General features: G+C 44.9%; 1 long non-coding RNA gene across 1 annotated transcript in view; it reads left to right on the top strand.

Annotated features, from left to right (window-relative positions):
- The first annotated feature begins 1357 nt into the window (after positions 1–1357).
- LOC111771207 (uncharacterized) overlaps positions 1358–22115 on the top strand; it is a 30331-nt gene continuing 9573 nt past the window's right edge. Inside the window, exons 1-2 of the long non-coding RNA XR_002804899.2 lie at positions 1358–1489; positions 7156–7235. This is a non-coding gene — a long non-coding RNA (uncharacterized lncRNA). The remainder of the gene's footprint in view (positions 1490–7155; positions 7236–22115) is intronic.

Genomic DNA, 22115 nt, shown 5'->3' with positions numbered 1-22115 from the left:
GAGAAGGATCCACTGTTTTATCTGAGAGAGATGACATGAATCTTGGTCAGATACCACCCACAGAAATATGATTTCCTTGGATATGTGCCTGCCTACCCTTGTGCCACTTGTATCAGAGCAAGGCTGTTCATTTGTGTCTCTGGGCACATCTTAGCTGAAGTGTCAGGGACCAGAAAGCAGAGCTGCAAATTACTGGGTCAGCCGAAAGGAGGCAGTTATCTGTGAAAGAGATTCAAATCGAGAGAAAAAATTGGGGAGAACTCAACTACATCTGAAAATTGGTGAGAAAGAGCGAGTTTGCTTTGAGATGGTGTAGCCCTTCTCTCAGTGTTGGCTCATTCTGCTCAAACCTCTCACCCACTCATGCAGAAGTGGTCCTTGAAATAAGGGGCTTCTCTGAGGTGGAATGACAAAGAAACTCAGATTTGGACTTGCCCAGGTGGCTGGAGAGGGTACCGCACCCGTGGTGCTAACTCCCCAGCGTGTGCAAAGGGGACACCGTCTGTCACGGTTAATCGTTGCCACCCATCGTTGGCATGGCCGAGGACTCCTAGCCCAGTCCTTTTCAACTAGCCTCTGACATTTCCAATTTGACGGCTTGGCATCTCTAATTAAGTAAGAAAAAAAAATTGGTGGCAAGAATGATGGGGCCCGCCTGAAGCATTTGGCTGCCTTCCTTTCCCCCCCTTCCAAGTTTTTGTGCTCTGTTTGAAATTAGACTTATGTTTTCTTCCAAAGTGAATGACAGAGAGAGAAAAAAGAAACAGCCACCCAGGGTTGAAAAGTGGTAGCTTCTTGCAGCTGACTTCCTGCCCTTGCCAAGAAGGCAGCTCAGCGTGTCCTCATCTCACCTTGCCCAGCCAAGCTCTATGCAAATGAGATGCTATTTACATGTCTGCCCGTCTGAGGCCTTTAAGTAAAAAAGAAAGAAGGAAAAAAAAAAACCCACTGTCACCACTAACCAAAAAACCCCAAGACCAATTAATTCCAGTAGATTGCAGCAAAGCGGGGGCGTTGGTGGGGACACATCCTGTTTTGCCATTTAAGCTGTCAAGCCCTATGCCAGTAACCTCTCTGATGAACTGGACTCAGTTGTGAAAGAAATCAGGGATGACAAAGAATTTAAAACACTTGCATGACAATTTTTCTAACCTTTGGTCACTTGGAACGCTATTTTTTTTAGGCTATTTTCCTTTGATGGGAAAACAGGAAAAGCAAACCTAAGTCTTAAACAATGCCTGTAGATCTGTTTAAGAGCCAGGCTGGAGATCAGCTAAGTTGCTGTTTGATTTTGCAGGAACTGTTGTTGCCTTTTAATGCCTGTAGGCTGGTGGGACCGCTGCCAGGGAGCAGGGTCCCCATCACAAGGAGGGGTAGCCCTGTCCTTTGCTTTTGTGCCTCTAATACCCATGTTTGCTTTGCAGAATCACCACCCAAGCAAACCTGAAGATTGTGTAGCCACCCAATTCTGTGTATTTCCCAGAGCCAGGTAAGAAATTTGAAATCCAGCCAGAAAGACTTAGTTTAGCTTTGGGCAAAGAGTATATTAAATAGACTGGATTTAATGATGGTAGGACCAGGAAATGAATTTATTTATCTTCAGTCTCTGCTGTCAAACGACATCTTGCACAGATTGCTTTTTCTTTTTTTTTTTTTTAAGATTGGCACCTGAGCTAACATCTGTTGCCAATCTTCTTTTTGTTTCCTTCCTTTCCCCAAAGCCCCCCAGTAACTAGCTGTATATTCTAGTTGTAGGTCCCTCTGGTTGTGCTACTTGGGACGCCACCTCAGCATGGCTTGATGAGCAGTGCCATGTCCGCGCCCAGGATCTTAACCAGCAAAACCCAGGGCCGCCAAAGTGGAGCACGAGAACTTAACCACTCGGCCACGAGGCTGGCCTCTTGGACAGATTTATTAATTCATCCGTTTCCTGTCACTTTTAGCCCTAAGAATAATCTCTTTTTGGATAATTGAGACTCACTCTCAGGGATCAGTAGTCTAGTCCAGTCTAGGCAAGACATCAACCCCACATCCAGCCCAGAGCTCCTTCGGTTACTTTGCAGGTGGTTTTCAGGTGAGGTTGGTAAGACAATTAATTGGGAGGAATCAAAGAAAATGTTAGCACCCCTCTGTTTATTTTTCTCATTCTCTTCTAATTTCTCTTTTGTGCATGTTCTAAAATATAACTAAATTTTGGTTCAGGAGGGCATTTGTGGATAAATATAAATGTGTTCGGGGCTGGGCTCAAATCTTTGCACTTTATTTAGGAGGGCAAAATAAAATGTGTTTGGAGTACTCTGCAATAGAGGAGGACTTGCAGGGGTGCGACTGAATTCAGAAAGCTCAGCTGGGAGGCGGCACAGTAATCCTGGAGAGACCTGTGTTATAGAGAAGGAGAAGGAGTCAGGGTCACCCATAGGATGTGAGGTCTGGGAAGTGGAGGTGCTGAGCGCCGGGGTGTGGCTTGGGCAGTGAGGGGATGGTGTTGCTTTTGTGCCCAGGCTGTCCCAGATGTCAGTTATGAGTGAGTACGAATTCACATTTATCAAAATCTCAGTGCTCCGAGGCCCCATTTGAGTGTCTGGCAGGATGTCCAATCTTTTTCTGGAACCCTACCCAACTCAGTCATCCCCCTTGGTTTGTCCTTCAGTTCGGGGCTGTTGTTGTCCTGCTCTGTTGCCCACAGCTTTGCCCTCTTCCCTTGGTACCTTTCCTGCCCAAGGTTAATGTCTGTGCTGTGTCCATGCTGGGCTCACCTGGACAGTCCTGTACCCGTTAGTACTTCTCTCCCTCCTACACCAGCTTTTTCAGAGGGGCTTCTCAGAGCTGACTGAGCCTCTTCTTCCTGGGACGGTGTCAAAAGATGCTCAGACACAGCTTCATGCTCCAGGAAACCGTGTTCTCGCCATTTTCTACACTGGCCTGCCCGACAGCCAGACTTCTTCAAAGATTTTTTCTCACAGCCTCATGCAAATTAACGGATGTGGCTGGTTGAGAGTCCTCATCATGTTTCAGAATCCTCAAACATTGCACGAATGTTGCAGAGCCCGGGATCATGCTGTGTCTTAGAAGGTTGGTTTCGCCAGAACACGCAGGGGACCGCTTCACGAGGGTGTGGGCAAAATCCGTATGTTTCTAGCAGAGTCTTGCTCCGACCTCGCTCCCAGTACTGATACCCAAGTACTGATGAAGTGCATAATAAAGGGTAGAGGTGGGGGAAAGAGGATGAGTTGATATCTGAACAAGATGAATTTGAAACATGTCTAGTGGATGTAGAGATGGCAATACTCAGTCACTCGTTATGTATATAGATCTGTAGTACAGGAGGAAAATCAGAACAGTGTTGGAGAGGAAAAACTTGGAAAGATAAATGGATGGGAGATAGGACAATTTTGTGACAATGTCTGTTTGAATGTGGTGTTGACTGGTCTCCAAGAGGATTAGAGCTGCTCTCAAAGACGGGATTTATGACAGTTGAGTTCTTTCAGGCAGATAAGGGATTACAGGAACTCAGATGCCTTCAGCTTAAAATAATTTTTATGCTACAGTGGCTTATTCTGGACCCTTCGACAGGAGTGTTCCACTGCAGTGTTTCTGATTATCGAATGGGGAAACTGAAACCAGAGGCGAATAAGAATGTACAAGGGACGAGGCACCCTTGGAGAAATAGCTGACCCAGATTTGGGTCAGGAAGTGGACAAGAGGAGCCAAGAACACCTTGTCATAGCAGCAAGGAAGCCATTAATGACTGCTGGGGTCTTATCAAAACGGCACAGAAGCTGCCACTCGCCAAAGATGGGACAATGTGAGCATCACAAAGAATGACGTCAATGGATTGAAACACATAAACATGTATAAATCTGTGAATTCATAATGATACTCAGAACAACGAAACTAAACTCACTTGTTTCCTTCAAAGGAGTCTAACACCTTTGATTATTCTGAAAACTAGTAAAATAAAGGGGCAAAATATCAAGCATTTATTCTATTTTCCTGTATGAATTGTGCTCATGGTAAGCAACGTGTTGATCAGGGAAATGTCTTCTTTATGGGAAAATGCAGCTAATAAATATAGTGGAATGATAGAACACCACCATTTTGAAAGCTTTAATGCTGCACTAGAGCTGGGTAATTACCATCAGTGGTGAAATGCTAAAGCCAATGGGTGAAAAAGCTGCTGGGGACTTTATAATGGATGCATCAAGCTGGCACCACCTGAACCCACTGATTAATTTTTAACATCAGACAAGAGCGAGCCAGACACCTTGCACTTCCTGGTGTGATATAATTGGAAGTACACAGAGCTGCCTGTGAAATATAGTTGCCAAAAGGTGAAACCCAAATCTGATCAGACCTCTGGATCTAAATGCCGGTTTACAAGCAGGAACCATGAGGCTGGGAGTGGGTGGGGAACATGCTAAATGTTACCTTGGGGGATGCAATTCATAAAATCTAGGATGTGGGACATTCTATAGGACAAATGATCCTGCTTCTTCAATAAATGAAGTGCTAGGAGAACAGGGAGGGTGAACCTGCAGATTCGAGACTTAAGAGACATAACAGTCAAAGCAATGGGCAGCCCTTGTCTGGATCCGAAATTGAGCAAGCCAATTATGTAAAAAATTTATAGGACACTCAGGGAAATGTTTATCTTTTCGCAATATATACTGAAATATTTATGGATGAAATAATGTGGTATCTGGGATTTGCTTCAAAATAATCCAGTGGTGGTGGGAGGGAAAGTCGGTGGGGTATAAGATGAAACAAAGCTGGACATGTGTTGGTCTTTGTTGAAGCTGGATGATGGGTGCTGGTCTTTTTTACTTTCACGCACATTCGAACATTTCTGTAATAATTTAGATTGAGGAGAATAGAGGCTTACGCCTGCTAGAGGGAGAGGATCCAGTGCAGGGCATAAGCTAGGAGAAAAACCGGGATAAAATGGTGCCACGGAGGCACGCGGAGGAGTGACAATCCCCACAGACCTGTAAGTTTGAAAATTCTCAGCTGGAAGAAAAGTGAGCTTGAATGGCAGGACAGAGATCTTAATTTTCCCTCCATATTTTCCTATATTTCCTAAATTACAGTGCTTATATGCCTCTGAACATATCACATTGTACCACACAAACGTTGTAGTCATATGCCCTGTCATGTCATCTGTGGCGGGTGGGGATTGTATACAGCTCCGTAGACATTCACGCAGAGAAGAAGGTGGATTTTGGTCTCCCTCCGCTTGCCCGCCTAGACTGAGTCAATCTTCCAAGTCAGGAGTGGCTGTTGTGCTCCTCTGTGTGTGGTAGGATGTTTGCAAGCCCAGAGGATTTCCTTCACCATTTGGTACAGATTTATTGGGTGTCCAGTTGTTTTTATTTTGGAAGAAACTGCCAGGTGCAGGGAACAGACTGATAACAAGAAGAGACATGGTGTTCTGGCCCTCATGGAGTGTTGATTCTAGTAGATAAACATATTAAATAATCACAAAACCAAAAATAAAATGTCAATAAAATGTCAACTGTGGTAAGTGCTGGGAAGGAAAAGTACACAGTACTTTTAACAGCTTAGAACCAAGAAAACTGACCTAGTCTGCAAAGTCAGTCAGGGACAGCTTCCCTGGGGAAGTGACTTTGGAGCTGAGATGAAGGGTGACCAAGAGTTAACTAAGTAACAGGAAAAGGGAGGCGGAGAAAGGGTGGGCTTTCTAGGCAGAAGCATGAGCATATGCAAAGATCCTGTGGTAGGAAGGAGCCTGGTATGTGGGAGGAACTGAAACAAGTCCAGGGTAACTGGAGTGCCCAGAATGAGTAGGGAGAGGCAAATGGTTGAAGAGTGAGGCAGGGACCAGACCATGTAGTTACTTTTGGGCCATGCCAAGAGCAGAAGGAAGGCATAGGAGTGACTGATGTCAGAAGTCAAGGAGGAGAGGTGAGGAGAGAGGAGAGAGCAATGCTGAGAAGGTGCTCGTACTATTTGTGTTTGGAAAGATCCTGCTCTGGCTCTTTGCATTGTTGTTATGGGGTGTTCTCTTTCCTATTGTTTTTCTCATTTGTCTTGACTAATGAAGATCAGGGCTCAAAATATAGTGGCTGTTTACATCACTCACTCTTTGGTTGTCTTAGGCCAACAGGTTCAGACTCTTTAGGACTGAGTTTTTGCTCAGGGACCAGTAGAGTATTCTAGGCAGCCTGTTCTATGAAGGTGGTACATCAAGAATTATGTTTGTCAGATTTAGCAAATCTAAACATGGTATGTCAAGTTAAATTTGAATTTCAGGTAAATAAATAATTTCAGATAAAGCACGAATGCTTTTAATATAATATTGGACAATGAAGCATTTCAGGTACATTAGTATCTTATAATTTGTGTGGCAACCTTAGCCAGAAAATGCTCAAACTTAAAAGTTTCGAGAAGTTATCAGAGAAGCATACAAATATCCATCCATATCAATTCATCCTTTGATATCCATTCATCCATGTCCATCCATCTATCCATCCGTATCTACCCATTCATGCCCATCCATTCATCCTTCCATCCACCCATCCATGTCCATCCTTCCTTCTTTCCTACCACCCACCTATCCATCCACCCATCCATCCACCCATCCATCCACCCACCCATCCATCCATCCACCCACCCATCCATCCATCCATCCATCCCTTCATTCTTATTGAGCTTCTACTATGTGCTGGACACTCTTTGGGGGCTGAGGGTTCTGTGATGAATAAGACAAACTCCCTACCTTCAGAGTGTTTATGTTCTAGGGGCAAATTTTTAATCTTAGAATGATTATAACAAGCCCTTAGAGATAACCTTTATGCCCAACAATGGATAAATAAGTGATAATAGAATGAACTGTCATGAGACCATTACAGAAATCGCGTTTTTGAAGGCTATTACATGTTATGGGACATAGTTTCAAATATAAAACCAAATTAAATAAAAGCAGTCCACAACACCATCCATACAGTGTCACGTAAATTTTGTAAATTAGAATTAGCAGGTGTGGAAATATGCTGTGTTAGCATCTAGAAGGAGCTGCACCAACAGTGGCTCTGAGCATGGAAAGTATGGAGACCTTTCATTAAATCTTCATATTTTGATTTTTTCTTACACATTTTCTACAAAAAGTTATGGATGACTTTTATATATGTATTTCAGAAGCTGCACAGCAGCCATGGAAAGACTGAAGTTTGGTGCCAGTTTTGGCTCTGCCGTTAATTCATTCAGGACAACCTCGAGTAAGTCATGTCACTTACCTGTGCCTCGGTTTGTTTGGATTTAAAAGGAAGAGACCAAGCTGTGATTCTTTGTATAATTAAGAACCGAACTAAGATTTAAAAAAAAATGTGCTCATTTTTATGGAAGGAGCCCGGAGACTCCATCCTTATACTCTTATGTGCCTTTATGAAATCCGTCTATCATTGTCGACTTCTTTTATTTTACCTAGCTGCAATATTGTCCATAAAATTGACTTTTAAATGTTTTACTTTTAAAGTTTACTTTGAAATATTTCAGTAGAGACGGTGGTGTGTGTGTGCATGTGTGTGTGTTCTTAATCCTGTATGGGGTTGTTAGCTAACATTTGAGATACCTTAACTGGACACACCCTTTAGGAGTGCTTGGTGGCATTGAGGGACTACTGTTGGCGTTGTGATCTTTATCTCTGGTCGGTCCTAAAGGGCTCCCTAAAGAGGCTAATAAATACATGGGGCTATTTTTTCATTGGAGGATTGAGCAGTCTTCAAGACACGTAAATTGGCTAGAACTATTTAAAGACGTTCTTGTCCTTGCATGAATAGAGTTTAGGAAGCCGGTAATGCTAGCAAATTATAAACTTTGGAGTGATGTCTAAGCCAGGTACACCAATTTGTCCTGTGTCCTGGTATTTACAGAGGGTTCTAGCAGCTTGGGTCCACTTGCACAGTCACTGAACACTACTGCTAGAATCTGGTGACATCTGTTTTGAGTTAATATTTCACGGAAGGGTCCGAGCCCTGGTGCTTCGTTGGGCTTACAGGAATTGGCTGTTTTTCTGCCTACTCGTGAATGAATATTTCGATTTGTGGCAGAATTTGGGCTGGCGTTTGCTGTCTGAATCCCACTTCTCCTAGCAGCCCGGTCATAGATGAGACCTGTCGATCTCACTCGCCTTTAGTTATTGGATGTGCAAAGAGTCTGTGAATTTTGAATGACTGGATGGATTCAGGTCACTTGGCGTGTTAACAGAAAACTTTATTTTTAGAACTCTTTTATTTACTTCAGTTTCTAAAAAAAAATTATAAAACCAACGCATGTTTTAGGCAAAAATTAAACAGTAAAGAAGAATATGGAGTGTCTCACCTCTTTTGGGCTTTTATGTGCAATAATTCACTAAAAATGGATGCAGGGTTTGTAAAATGTCGTCACCTGAGTGCTAAATATCAACAGACAGCCAGTTCTGCCTCTCCGGAGAGAGGAGAGAGAGGCTTGCCAAAACGTCTGTGAAATAACTGGCTTCTCTTCCTGCTTTCATTTTGATGAGTTAATTTCTGCTTACTCACATGTGGAATTTCACTTAAATACATGAAAATTTAAAATGCCAAAGAAGGGAAAAAATATTACATGGGACACATTTTTAAGTGTTTTTCTGCCAAACTCAAACCACTTGAAAGCCAGGAAGAGTCACTTTTAAAAATTCCAAGTCCGAAATTGACAGTTGACCCTGGATAGTCACCATGAGAATTAAGCTCTCTAACCGCACCAGGACTGGACCCTCCCTATGCGTAAACTGGGCCCCAGTGAGGGTGGAGATGTCAGGCGAATGCTGGCAACGCATGGGAACTCAGGCTGGGAGTCATTTCACTACCTGCCGGTGGCCAGCTCTGGGAGCTCAGGTGACTCATGACACTTCTGTGTGTGACCAGGTCGTCACCTGCGGGACAGGACGTGTCAAACTATTTCAACTGAAGAGCAAATCCAGCAAAACCTGCCTTGGGGGATCACGTAAAGACACAGGCAGTTACGGGGGAGCAGATAATGTGGCAGAAGGGGAAGAAACAACTAGTGTGACCTTGGGCAGTGTGCTTATTTTCTCAGCCTTGGTTTCCTCATCAGCGAAACAGGAAAAAGTGAGCTAGTCCACAGGGTGGTCATGAGTGTTGTCAGTGTACAGTTCACTCATTCACTTGAGATGATATTCTGAGCGGCACAAACCTGCAGTGCGTGAGACAGTTTCCATCTTCGAGGATTTTATAGCGGGAAATAAGATCTATAAATAAGCAAAACATCGCAGCCTCGTAGGGCTCTCCTCGTCTGCCTGGAGAAGAGTTTTCAGAGCAGGTGAAGCTTAAGCTGGCGCTCTAAAGATGTGTGTCAGGGGCCGGCCCTGTGGCCGAGTGATTAAGTTCACACGCTCCGCTTCAGTGGCCCAGGGTTTTGCTGGTTTGGATCCTGGGTGCAGACATGGCACCGCTCATCAAGCCACGCTGAGGTGCTGTCCCACATAGCAGAGCTAGAGGAACCTACAACTAGAATATACAACTAAGTACTGGGGGGCTTCGGGGATAGAAGAAAAAAAAAAAAGATTGGCAAGAGATGTTAGCTCAAGGTCAATCTTAAAAAAAAATAGTAAAATAACGTAACCACTGTCAACACATGCAAACTATTTAAAAAAGAAAAAACAGATGTGTGTCAGGTGGCGGTTTGAAAGTATGTCCATATACATATTGCAGAACTGTTCTGGTGTATGTTGATTATTATTATTGCTGGTGGCGGCATTGTTGTCCTTGCCTTTGAAGGCTTATAGTACTTTGGGGGAAATAAGATAATTAAACCTGGAAGATGCCACAGAAACAACAGCAATGACAAAACAGATCCAAGCTGTTGAGAGCTATGCGTCTGGGGGCTCTGGGGTGTTAGAGGAACAGTGACAGAATAACAGACAACATGTGCAGAATGTCGACAGGTGTAATGGAATATAATATCTTTGACAGGACTTCCCATTGAGTGTCCTTGTAGATAAATCAATGTCTCAACCTGGACCTTATTCGTTATTAAGGCTGAGCCGTGGGGCCGGGGTTGGGAAGAAGCGGATGTGGTAGAGGTGAAGACCTGGATCTAAAGGAAGGGGAAGTGAGAGAAGAGCTGGACTGTTTCTGTCGCTGGAGATGGTGTAAAGAAGAGGTTATGTCTATGTTAGCACCTCCCTGCTCAGCGTGTGGTCTGTGCACCAGCAGCATCAGCAGCTCCTGCGGCTTCAGGAGAGATGCTGAGCCTCGGGCCCCACCCCAGGCCTCCTGAACCAGAATCTGCGTTTCAACAAGAGCTCCAAGCGCTTTCTCTGCTCTTTCTAGTTCTAGAAGTGCTGCTGTAGCCTGGCCGTGGTAGAAGGTATGCGCTGTTGAAGAGCCCGGCTCTGTGTGGTCTGGAAGGGCAGGAACTGGTTAGTGTTGATCACTCTGTCACTGTGAAGATGTCCTTTGACTAGAACAGTGCTTCTACCTCCCTCTCATAACGGGCTCTCGGAGCCCGACGTGAGCTTCTTTCTTTTTCACCTTACAGTGAATGTGATTGGGGCTGTTTTCTGGAAGAGTCCTTGCCACCATGAGCTGGCTCTGGGCTTTGTCCCCATCCCCTGTACTGTATGTACCCTGGGAACTTGTGCACGCCCCAGCTCGAATCCACTGGGTATAGAAAATCAAGGTGAGAGCAGATTTGTCTCCTTGAGTTTCTTACCATTGGCCTCCGTGTTCTTTGCTTTTTTGCCGGCTTATCAATGCTTTGGAAGAGCTGTTTTGCCAGCACTTTTTACTCATCTTCAGTGGGAGAACTGGTGGGCATATCTAGTGTGCCCCATAGCTGAAACCTGGAGCCGTATTACCTCTTTATGATAGTCGCGTAAGGACAACTCTAGGGGGAAAAGGTTGAGAAGACCCCAGAAGCCCGTGACCTCCTGACTTCCCTCCCTCAGGACGGGAACAGGAAGGAGATGAGTAAAGACGTTCCGTTTCGGCTCCTTCTTACCGGGTGGCATGCCCTGTGTTTGCTTTATAGATTATAAGTTCCCGGCAATGGAGATGTTTTCATTTTATTATGCAAACTCCCTTCTGATCCTAGATTTTTATCAGTTAGTGTTCAAACACTTCAATTTGCTGGCATCACACCAAGAACTGATCTTGTCTCTAATAGAAATGTAAAGATTTTGGCATCACACAGATCTGGGTTCTGATTTCTGATCTGATACTTTCTCACTGTGTGGCTTTCCCAGACCACCTTACTTCTCTGAGTCTTGGATCCTTTACTCTAAATTGGGGTTATTCGTGCCTTCTCATAGGGGTGAGGTGGGGATTAAATACAAGGCCGTCTGTAAAGAACTTGGTGCATATTAAGCATTTAATAGATTGTAGCCCTTTCATTGATCTTTAAGTGCAAGATTACAGAATTCTAGGATTGGAAAAGATCAAAAGAGCCTGGTCTCAGGCAAAAACTGCCTCTAAACTAACCCAAAACATTTAGTGTGTAGGCCCAATTTCAGAGGACTTTCAGCACCTTGATCTAGAATTTACCTTAACTGCTCTGACTTCAGTACATTTCACTGCTGGCAGACGAAGAAGCTATCCTGAAAAGGTAACAAAGATATTTCTAATGGAAGCTTTCAAGAAGGACGTAAGGAATGTGAAATTGATGCTTCAGAGGAACTCAGCCCTCCTTGCCTTCAGGCTAAACAGATCAACATCCTATTCCAGGACGAGAGTCTGGATGTGCATGCCAGAGGAACATTAGTATTTTTAGCACGTCTAGTAGACATTCTTGGATTTTCCCATAACATGTATTCTTTCTAGCCACCTTTAGGAAGTTGGCGCCCAATAGAATACAGACCATTTCCAGTAAAATCCCATCTGGACCATGACTTGAATGAGACTTGACCTCCCTCAATGGGCTCAACCAGTCCTCGCATGCACATCCATTCCAGACCTTCAGAGACGGCCTATCTCAGACTGGGTGCTGGGGTAGAGAGAACGGAAGACCTTTACACAAGACACGAAGGCCATTTTAGGAAATGGCATTTGGAGTGGCCAGCGAGGAGAATCAGATGAATTAGAAAGAAAGAGGAGGACGTGTGGAGTCAAGCAATACTAATATTTTCACGAGGTTAAGATGATAAAATTTTGGTTCCTCTTAATTACAGGAGCACTTCACCTCTTCCCTATTTATGCTATTTTTGTTTTTGAGGAAGATTAGCCCTGAGCTAATATCTGCCACCAATTCTCCGCTTTTTGCTGAGGAAGACTGGCCTTGAGCTAAGATCTGTGCCCATCTTCCTCTAGTTTATATGTGGGACGCCTGCCACAGCATGGCTTGCCAAGTGGTGTGTATGTCCAGGCCTGGGATCCAAACTGGCGAACGCTGGGCCACCAAAGCGGAATGTGCGAACTTAACCGCTGCACCACCAGGCTGGCCCCTCCTTATGCTATTTTTAACTCTTTATTTATATTATAATTATTTATCTATCAGCCTATCTCTCTTAATGGATTCTATCAGCACCTCACAGGCAAGATCAATGTAATTATAGTGTTAGCTTCATGCTGCCAATTATTAAAAGATGTAGCCGACAGATACGCTTGCTAATATTCATGGTGAAGGAACCACCGTTGAATACTTGGAGGCATGAAAAAGGGCTTAGGACTCAAACTCTCTTGGAAATGTCTCCAAGGACTCCTGTATGGAAAAGGAATCCAAGTGGATGAGGTTTATCTTGGAGTATTGGATTTCATACGAGGCAACGGAAGTCAACTGATTTCAACCTAACAATAGATTTATGTGCAAGGAAAGATGGCATTTTTGTCCAACTCTATTGGAAGAAGATTTTTGAGGGCATGGTGTTTTGGTACACATTCGATGTTCTCAATAAGTCATGCTACAGGAACAACAGAGGAAGCTCCTCGCCTCTTGCCTGGCTACTCAACTGGTTCCAGGATTATTCAGAATCTTGGCTGTTACTCTGCTCGATGTTTCAGGTTGCCGTGAACCAGAAGGGGTGTTGAACTCTCCCACTTCAAGCCTTTTTTCACTTTCTGCTCAAAGTGAGAATATCAGAGGAGTATGTAGCAGTCAGTTAGAATGAACTTATCCACATGAAAAAGATACTGGCTTGGGGGAAAGCTACAGGCCAATTTCCTGCCAGTTTGACCTTAACCATTATTGAAACAAACCAGAAACCTCTGCACCAGCCTTGAAAACATCTTCTGTCTTTTTCTTCACAAAGTGTCAATTTTATTTGAAAAAAATGCCTGCCTGTTTCCACATTTCCATTTTTGTGACTACTATTTATTTCAGACCTTTGTTATCTCTGAGAGGGACTCTTGCAGGAAACACTTGATCCCAGTCATCTCTTCCTTTAGTTCATGTGCTGTATTTAATCAGGGCTTGCGCCTGAACCAAACCCAAGGAAAATCCACAGTGGCTGCCCACAGGATCAAGCCTAAATGTCTGAGCATGATTTTCAAAGCCTTGAGCAATCTGGGACCAGCGTCCCTTTCTGCCTTTTCCTCCTTGTGACCCAATGTCCCAGTCGCACCTCATATCTCACCAATTTCCTAATATGTCAGGTGCATTCATGCTTCTGTGACTTTGCTCAACCTGTTTCCGCCACATGGATTATTATTCTCTCCCTCCTTCACCTGGTGGAAACCCATCCATCCTTAAAGACGCAGCCAAGTGGAATGGAATCTGTACAAAACTCCCTTATCGAACGTGATCGACTCCCGCAATGGCTGATCAATTGAAAGAGTCAAAGAAGGAAATTTAAAAAATAAAACCAACCCACTTAAACATTCTCACTTAAGCATATCAGGAACACTCACTTATTGACTCTTTGGGGTAAGGCTTTTTAAGTATGGTTTCACTGATTAAAGTTCTCATTGTCTTTCTTCATAAACCGCAGTCAGAAAGCTTTGTCTTCCAGTTTGAGTCCTTATAAAGGAGTGAGAATTTAAAGGTGGTTGAAAAGCAGTCTGAATGCAGAGTTCTTCTAGAATTTTATGATTTTATCCCCAGTTTTTTACAGTTGCCTCATTCCTAATTAAACAGCATTAAAAAAAAAAAACAGCTTTGCTCATTGTACCTAATGCCGCTGAACCGTACACATAAATGTGGTTAAGATGGTGTATTGGTCTGCTGGGGCTGCTGTGAAAAACCCCAGTTTGTGTGGCTTACGCAACAGACATTTATTTTCTCGCAGTTCTGGAGGCTGGTAGTCCATGATCAAGGCGCTGGGGAATTCCGTTTCTGGTAAGGACTCTTCCTGGCCTGGAGACGGTCACCTTGTCTCCGTGTCCTCACACGGCCTTTCCGTGTGACTGGGCAGAGAGGGAAAACCAGCTCTCTGGTGTCTCTTCAAGGACACTATTCCTCTCGGACAGGACCCCCATGTTATGACCTCATTTAACCCTAATTACTTCCTTTGAGGCCCCATCTCCAAATACAGCCTCACTGAGGGGTTAGGGCTTCAAAGACACATTTGGAGGGGCCACAAACATTCAGTGCATAACAGATGGTAAATTTTAAGTTAGATGTATTTTACTATAGTTAAAAAAAAAGAAACTGCCAAGTTGTTTTCTAAAGTCAAAAAAAGAATCAGTTTGCATCACTGAGTCTTTACAAAGCATTCAACTTGGTTTTCGTGGAATCAACGCTCTCTTTTGTGCTCGTATTTCCTCCTGTGATGTAACGTTTTATTATAATGGCATGAATAGGGTTGAGAAGGACCATAATTGACTCTGGTAAGGACCCCACTCCAGCACGTGCCTCTGTGCCGAGTCTCCCGGTATGAACTGCGGTTAACCTTTGAGTCTGTGGAGCAGAGGCCTGTCGAGAGACTTTCTGCTGAAATACAGCACTGCGCTCCGTAGACCGCACGATCCTCAGATCCGTACATGGCTTTGCAATGAATGCTTCTCTAAGGAGCAGTTCCTCTGCGCTGGAGTCTGATGTGTATGTGCCCGACATCCTGAAGATGCTGAAGTTTTTGCGGAAAAGTTTGATTTTTTTTCCTGTGTTAGGCTTTTGCTGTGATTATGCCGTATAACAAACAGCTCTAAAACCTCAGAGGCTATTTAATAATAACCATTTAGTTCACACGCCTGGGTCAGCTGGTCAGCCGTGTTTTGGCTGACTGTAGAACCAGAACAAAGCCACGTGGTGGCCTTGATGGGTGTTCCTGCTGGCCGCAGTGGGAGCCCAGCAAAGACCAGTGACGGGAATAAACTTCTCCCCAGATTTCACACTGTTCTGCCCTGAACAGCTTTGATTGCTTTTCTTTTCTTCTTCTTCTTTTTTTTTTTGTGGAAGATTAGCCCTGAGCTAACATCCGCTGCCAATCCTCCTCTTGTTGCTGAGGAAGACTGGCCCTGAGCTAATATCTATGCCCATCTTCCTCTACTTTATATGTGGGACACCTGCCACAGCATGGCTTGATAAGCGGTGCATAGATCCGCGCCCGGGATCTGAACTGGCGAACCTTTGGCTGCTGAAGCAGACCTTGCGAACTTAACTGCTACGCCACCAGGCCAGTCCCTGAACTGCTTTTCTGATGACTTGACACCTATCATCTCTCTTTGGGTGACACATTATTACATGAAGACAAGATGTCTCTCAGTGCTGGCGTTCTGCATAGGGTCCAAGGTGACATACATGAGGCTGACTTCATCCTTTGTTTGTTGATTGAATGCTGTCTCTGCCTACACTTCATATGCTTCTTATATGTACAGCATAGAGTTCGGGGGTCCCACTAGTCTCTGCAGAGATGCCACTAAGAAAGACCCTTTTCATAAGAAAGAGAAAGACTTCTTTACTGCTTACCTACCTGCCTAAAATTAACCCCTTCCCTTCCATAAATGTGGCTAAAGGCAAAAATACCTTGGGAGAGGGAATGCATTGATTTAAATTCACACTAAAGTGTAAAAGATATGTTTCATATTCTAGTTTCGATCAATAACTACGAATGGGAGAATGAGGCATTAGGAAACCGAAAGATCAGAAAAAAGTAACTTGTTCAAAGTGACACTTTGACCACTGAATTCTTCATACGTGCAGGCACTGTGCTGGGGATCCCATAAGAGAAGGCCGTGATTCAGGGAGAGGGGAGGGGTGCAGGATTGGGAAGCTGGGGGTCCCGAGTTTCTGTCACCATTTTCATAGCTATGCTAACAGCCAACTCTGTTTAGCTAAAGTCATGTTGTCCCGGAGGCATATAGTCCAAGGAATGTGAACACTCAGAAGCACAGGCCTGTAGCTGGTGCCTGGGTTTTCACAGGTGCTCCCGCAAATACCCCTTGCTCTGGTTCTTTGCTGGTTTTGAGTCCTGGGTAGCCAGCAGTCCCTGTATCCATGCAGGAGGACTGGCTCCCTTCTATTTGCCACTATATTCTGCATTGCTTCTATGGGACAGGATTAGTCCCGCAAGAGAGAGGGCTCAGAGAGCTTCTAGCTCAACCGCTCCTTTTTCAGTCGGCAGCACCAACTCCAAGAGGCTGAGTGTTTGCCTCAAATCTCCCAGCTGGTCAGTGGCTGTGAAGGGACTCTAATTACTGCTCCTTCTAAGGGAACTGCCTCACCTGCAGCCTGAAGGGGTCATCTTTTGTGACCCTGATTCCCTGTGATCGTCAGTTGAGCTGGGATGGTCACCTGACCCATGCCCAGCCAATCTCTTGGTTTTCCCACAACCTCTGAGCCATGAGCGTGGCCAATCAGATGGTCTTCCTTAGGAATATGAGCCCAGAAGTGGGAGCCGAAAATTCCAATGTCATAATTTTTCCATATCTGGACGGCAATGGGGAAGCCATGCCAGTTGGAGCTTTGAGGGAGCATAAACTATGAATAAATAGAGAGGAGAGAGGAGAATGGAGTACATTCAGTGAGAACAAGGTCCTTGAAGGGGAATGTGGCCCACAGGACAGACAGGAATCAGCCTTGCATGGCTCCTGCGGATATTCTGCTTCCAACTGTAGAGCATTTGTATCCAGTGATGACCACTCCCCCCCTGTTTTCTTAAATTAAAGATAATTTCAGCATCTCTTCCATGCTCCTGGCAGAGGCTGATTGGACCAGTGACAAAGCCAGGACTAGCCACTAGGTCTCCTAACGCAGCTTATGTTCTTTCCACTGTATTTCACTAGGTCTCCTATGCTCCTAGGGTTTAAAGGTTCTGACAGCCAACACTAGTTTACTTGGTATAACTTTCGCTACCTGGTCTAAGCTTTGCATATACTTGGGGCTCCACACAAATTGATTGACTCAAATTTAACTATCAGTAAATCCAGAGTTACAAAATAGTGTGCTTCCTGAATTTATTTTTCTAGAATATAAACTTTTTCCTGGCCAGAAGTGCTGACATTGTAAGATATTTTCAAGTGAACAATTTATATTCTCGAGGAACTTCTTAGATATATTGTAGATGTCTCCGGCCAAAGGAATACAACTCTTGGCTGGCTGCGCTCACCCAGTCTGTGAATGTCCCTTGTCAAATCATGTGAATTGTGCTGTATCAGAAATTCAGTTTTCCTTGGCGCAGTCCTCAATTCATGGGCTTATTCATCTTGCAAGTAGCTACAACTATCTACTTCTGAGAATTTCAGGGAAAATTCATGAAAGTTGTAATGCTCCTAACTTTATAATTTAGTAGTGACTTTGGACAAAGAGATGCCTTCACAAGGCACATGACTGGCTCACTCATTGGCTTACTCTTTCCTTTTTCTATTGCTGTATGTATAGCAAACCACCCCAAATGTCGTGACTTAAAACAATAACCATTTATTACCTACACAAGTCTGTGGCTTGACTGGGTTCAGCTGGGATGTTCTCTGCTCCATGTGGGCTCACCTGGGCTGGAGCATCTTCCATGGCTCACTCACAGGGCTGCCAGTTGGCTGTTAGCGGAGAGCTGAGCTGGGGCGGGACCAGAGTGCCTTAGTTCTCCTCCTCATGGCATCTCCCAGGGCTTCTCACGGTGTATTGGCTGGGTCCCAGGAGAAAGTGGCCTAAGAGATGAAGGCAGACACTTCAGATCTCTTAAAACCTAGCCTTGGAGGGTACACAGCATCACTCTAGCCATATCTGTTGATCGAAACCGGTCACAGGCACTCACAGATTCAAGGGGCTGGGAGAGAGATACCATCTCTTAGTGGAAGAAGTGGCAGAAATGCGGGGCCATTTTTAATCAGCCACACTCCTGGATGACAGTTTCCTAATGGAAGGCATGTTTTTTTCAAAGCGTTCTGGAATAGCGCTTCTCAAGTTTTTGTGTGCAGAGGAGTCACCCATGGTCTTGTTATAAATGCAAATACTGCTGCAGTGTAGGAGTGACGCTTGAGATTTTGCATTTCTCACAAGCTCCCAGGTGGCGCTGATGCTGCTGATCCAAGGACACTCTTCTGAGCAGCTTCTTCAGACTTTAGTTTGTATCTGAGTCACCTAGAAAGCTTATTAAAACACCCATTGCTCTCCTCTCCACCCCTGCCCGTGGTTTTCTGATTAAGTAGGTCTGGGGCAGGCCTGATAATTTGCATTTCTAATAAGTTCCCCGGTGATGCTCATGCTGTGGGTCTAGGAATCGCTCTTTGAGAAACATTGTTCTAGAAAAATCTTTCATCAAATCCTGAAAACATCTGGAGAGAAGCAAAAGTAGCTTGTAGAAATGGAGGCTCAGAAATGCAGCATCTTAGATTTCTATCGATTATGTGGATGAGACACTGCAACATAGAAATGACGGAGTCAGTCCTGGCAATTAAAATGAAGAAAAGGTAAGTGTCAGGTGGAAAAAACACCCCTGCACAAATACTGTGTCTCCTGAACCATTTAAAAAAGTGGTTTGTAATCACCTCACATCGAATTCAAATTCTTAACAATTAGCCTTAAGATCTTCACCAGTCTCGCTCAAGTCCTCTGAGACCCCAGCCCTAGGCTACTTCTTCAAGTCGATTCCGCAAATATTAATTGATCTCTTATTAAGTGCAAAGCATTGTATTGGATGCTGTAGGCACATCGGGAAAACCAGCCCAGCATGCTTTCTCAGGAGAACTTCTACTTTGGTAGGGAGATAAGTGAAGCACATGGACTCAAATCAGTTCAATTAAGGCTTTATCACTGCAAACTGTGCTAGATAATGCCAGGATAGAAATGAAACCTGTATGATTTGGGGGGATTCAATGGCAGGCAGGATCAGGGAACGGGGCTTATGAAAGTCCTCTTTAAAGAAAGGTCATTGTAGAAGAGAGAGGATGAGTACGGTTTTGCCAGGAGAAGCTGGAGGGCAGGAGAAGCAAATTAACAATGGCAGACCTGAGCAAGAGGTAAAAGGCTGGACTAACAGGACAGTGAGCTGTCCAAGAGTGGAGGGCACCTGCTGGGGACACGGGTGGAGGACGAAAGCCAAGACAAGGAGTCTTTCTTGCGTATGCAAGACGATGGGAGAACTAATGAAGGCATCCCAGCAAGGGGCAGCCTGATTTGAGCCATGCCTTAAAATTCTGGCCGCCTTTCCTAGGATGGATTTGGAGAGATGCTAAATGGGAGGCTGGTCAGGACGTTATTGCAGTGACCCAGCCGGGAAATAATGAGGGCCTTTCAGGCCCCTACAAGCCCAGCCATGGTGAATGCGACTGCTTCTGTGGGTGTGGGAGCAGCTGTTGGGGCCAGGGAGTAGAAGGCATAACGATTAAAATAATGATTACAAAGTACTTTCCAGGTCACTATGCACTTTTATGTAAATTAGCTCAGAATGACTATTAGAAGGTGGTTGTATGTTGTCCCCATTTTACAAATGAGTCATTTGAGGCTTGGCAAGGCCAGGGGAAGGATGTGGCAGAGGCAGTACCCAAACCCCTGGGCTGTGAGGGCTGAGGCGGAAGGCTGCAGCCTGGAGATGATGGCCCGGGGCCGAGCACTGTTTGCCCCGTAAAACCGTTTTTCTGGAGCTGAACTGGTTTCTCTGGAGCTGTGTTCACTTCTTCTCACAGTCCAGTGGGGATTCTTAAAGCGTCCTCAAAAGTCACTCACAAACTGGATGGAAATGCACCCCTGCAATGTGCTGTTCTTTCCACTCTTTTAAGTAAAAATGTCTGCAGAGAAGTCTTAGCAATGAAATGGCTTCGCACGTTTTGAGCTAACCTTTGGCTGTCACAGGTGACCATCGCTTTCCTTCCCACATGGGACTTCTCTTTCCTGCTTTCTCCACTTCCGCCTCACTCTCCCAGTTTCAGGTCTCAGCAATCCTGAGGAATCTGTCCATCGCTGCTGACTTGAATCCTTAAGACACGTTGCTGCCTGAACCCAGGCTGGTGGTCAACTTGGTCTCCAAGACAAGGGAGCACTTATGGCTGCCACAGTGCCATCTGGTGGCTGCCAGGCACCACTGAGGGGACAAACCCTCCCCAGGAGACAGGAGCGGATGACCTGGAGGAGCAGGGCCCATTTAAAAGCTCAGGCTTCTTCCCTTGTGCTAAGTTGTTTTTGTCTTTTTTTTTTAAAAAAAAGTACACTTTATTTTTTAGAGCCGTTTTAGGTTCACAGCAAAACTGAGGGGAGAGTATAGGGATTTCCCATATGCCCCCTGACCCCACACGTGTACAACCTCCCCCCACACAACGACCCTCACCAGATGGTACGTTGGTTACAACTGATGAAGCTGCATGGACACGTCATCATCACCCAGAGTTCTTGGTTGACATTAGGGTTCACTCTTGGTGTTGTACATTCTATGGGTTTGGACAAATGTCCGATGACGTGTATCCACCATTATAGTATCGTACAGAAGAGTTTCACCGCCCTGAGAATCCTCTGTGCTCCACCTGTTCATTTCTCTCCCCGTCAACTTCTGGCAACCACTGATCGTTTCCCTGTCTCCATATTTTGCCTTCTCCAGAAGGTCACGTGGTTGGAATCATGCAGTATCGGGACTTCTCAGACTGACTTCTTAAGGTTCCTCCATGTCTTTTCATGGCTGGATAGCTCATTTCTTTTTAGACTGAATAATATTCCAATGTCTGGATGGACCACAGTTTATTTATCCATTCACCTACCGAAGGGCATCTTGGCTGCTTCCAGGTTTTGGCAGTTATGAATAAATCTTCTATAAACATCCATGTGCCGGTTTCTGTGTGGACCTAAGTTTTCAGCTCGTTTGAGTAAATACCCAGAAGCCTGATTGCTGGATTGTATGGTAAGAGTATGTTTAGTTTTGTAAGAAACTGCCAAACTGTCTCCCAAGGTGGCTGCGCCATTTTGCATTCCCGCCAGCAAGGACGCTATGGAAACCATAGTTCCTGCTGCTTCACTTCCTCGCTGGCATTTGGTGTTGTCAGTGTTCTGGATTTTGGCCGTTCTAATACGTGTATAGTGGTCTTTGTGCTAATTTTTAAACCACAAAAACACAGGATTCCTCCTCTCACTATTTATGTTACTGGGGAGAAGGAAGGGAATGAGCGTTGCTTTTCAAAGAAGGAATTTCTCACCTGGGGGAGCTACTGTGACCTTGTGCCAAATTTGGGGAAATTGAAATTCTGCTGAGGATCTGAACTGAAGACAGATCCTCCTTCTCTATCCTCGCAATTTGCAGACACGTGGAAGCTGTGATTTTTCTGTGCAACTTCATTCAGTGTTCCTCCCTACACGTGAAATCTCCCACGGGGGCTCCGTTTCATGGTAGGGCTGAGCCCTCCTGGGGTGGGAAGAAGAGAAGAAAGAGGATGCTGCCTTTTGTCATGTCAGTCTTTTCCGCCCCAGCTCCGTTGACCAGCTTGGCTCTGTGCTGTTCGTGCTGATGGCAGTGTCTGCCTGCCCCTCTCAGCTCCTTCCTCCATGCCCCTCCAAGCCACCTGCCAAAGACTTACCCATTCTTTAAGGCTCCCTGGGCAGCACAGCTAGTTGTATTGTTTTCCTTCTCTGACTCCCTGGAGCTTTTTAAATTGGAAACTTCTGTGCCTCTACTTTTGTTATTTTGTCTGGAATTCTTAGTTCCTCTTTGGCGGCTCGGTGAAGTCTTACTCAGCTTTAAATACACAACCAGTATGTCATCTCTTCTGTAAAGCCTTACCCCATCCCTTAAAAGCAGAAAAATGTGCTCTCTGCTGTCGCCCTTCAGTCAC

Source organism: Equus caballus, chromosome 29, assembly GCF_041296265.1.
Source record: "Equus caballus isolate H_3958 breed thoroughbred chromosome 29, TB-T2T, whole genome shotgun sequence".
Taxonomy (NCBI): Eukaryota; Metazoa; Chordata; class Mammalia; order Perissodactyla; family Equidae; genus Equus; species Equus caballus.
This window is presented reverse-complemented; position numbering and strand designations above follow the sequence as displayed.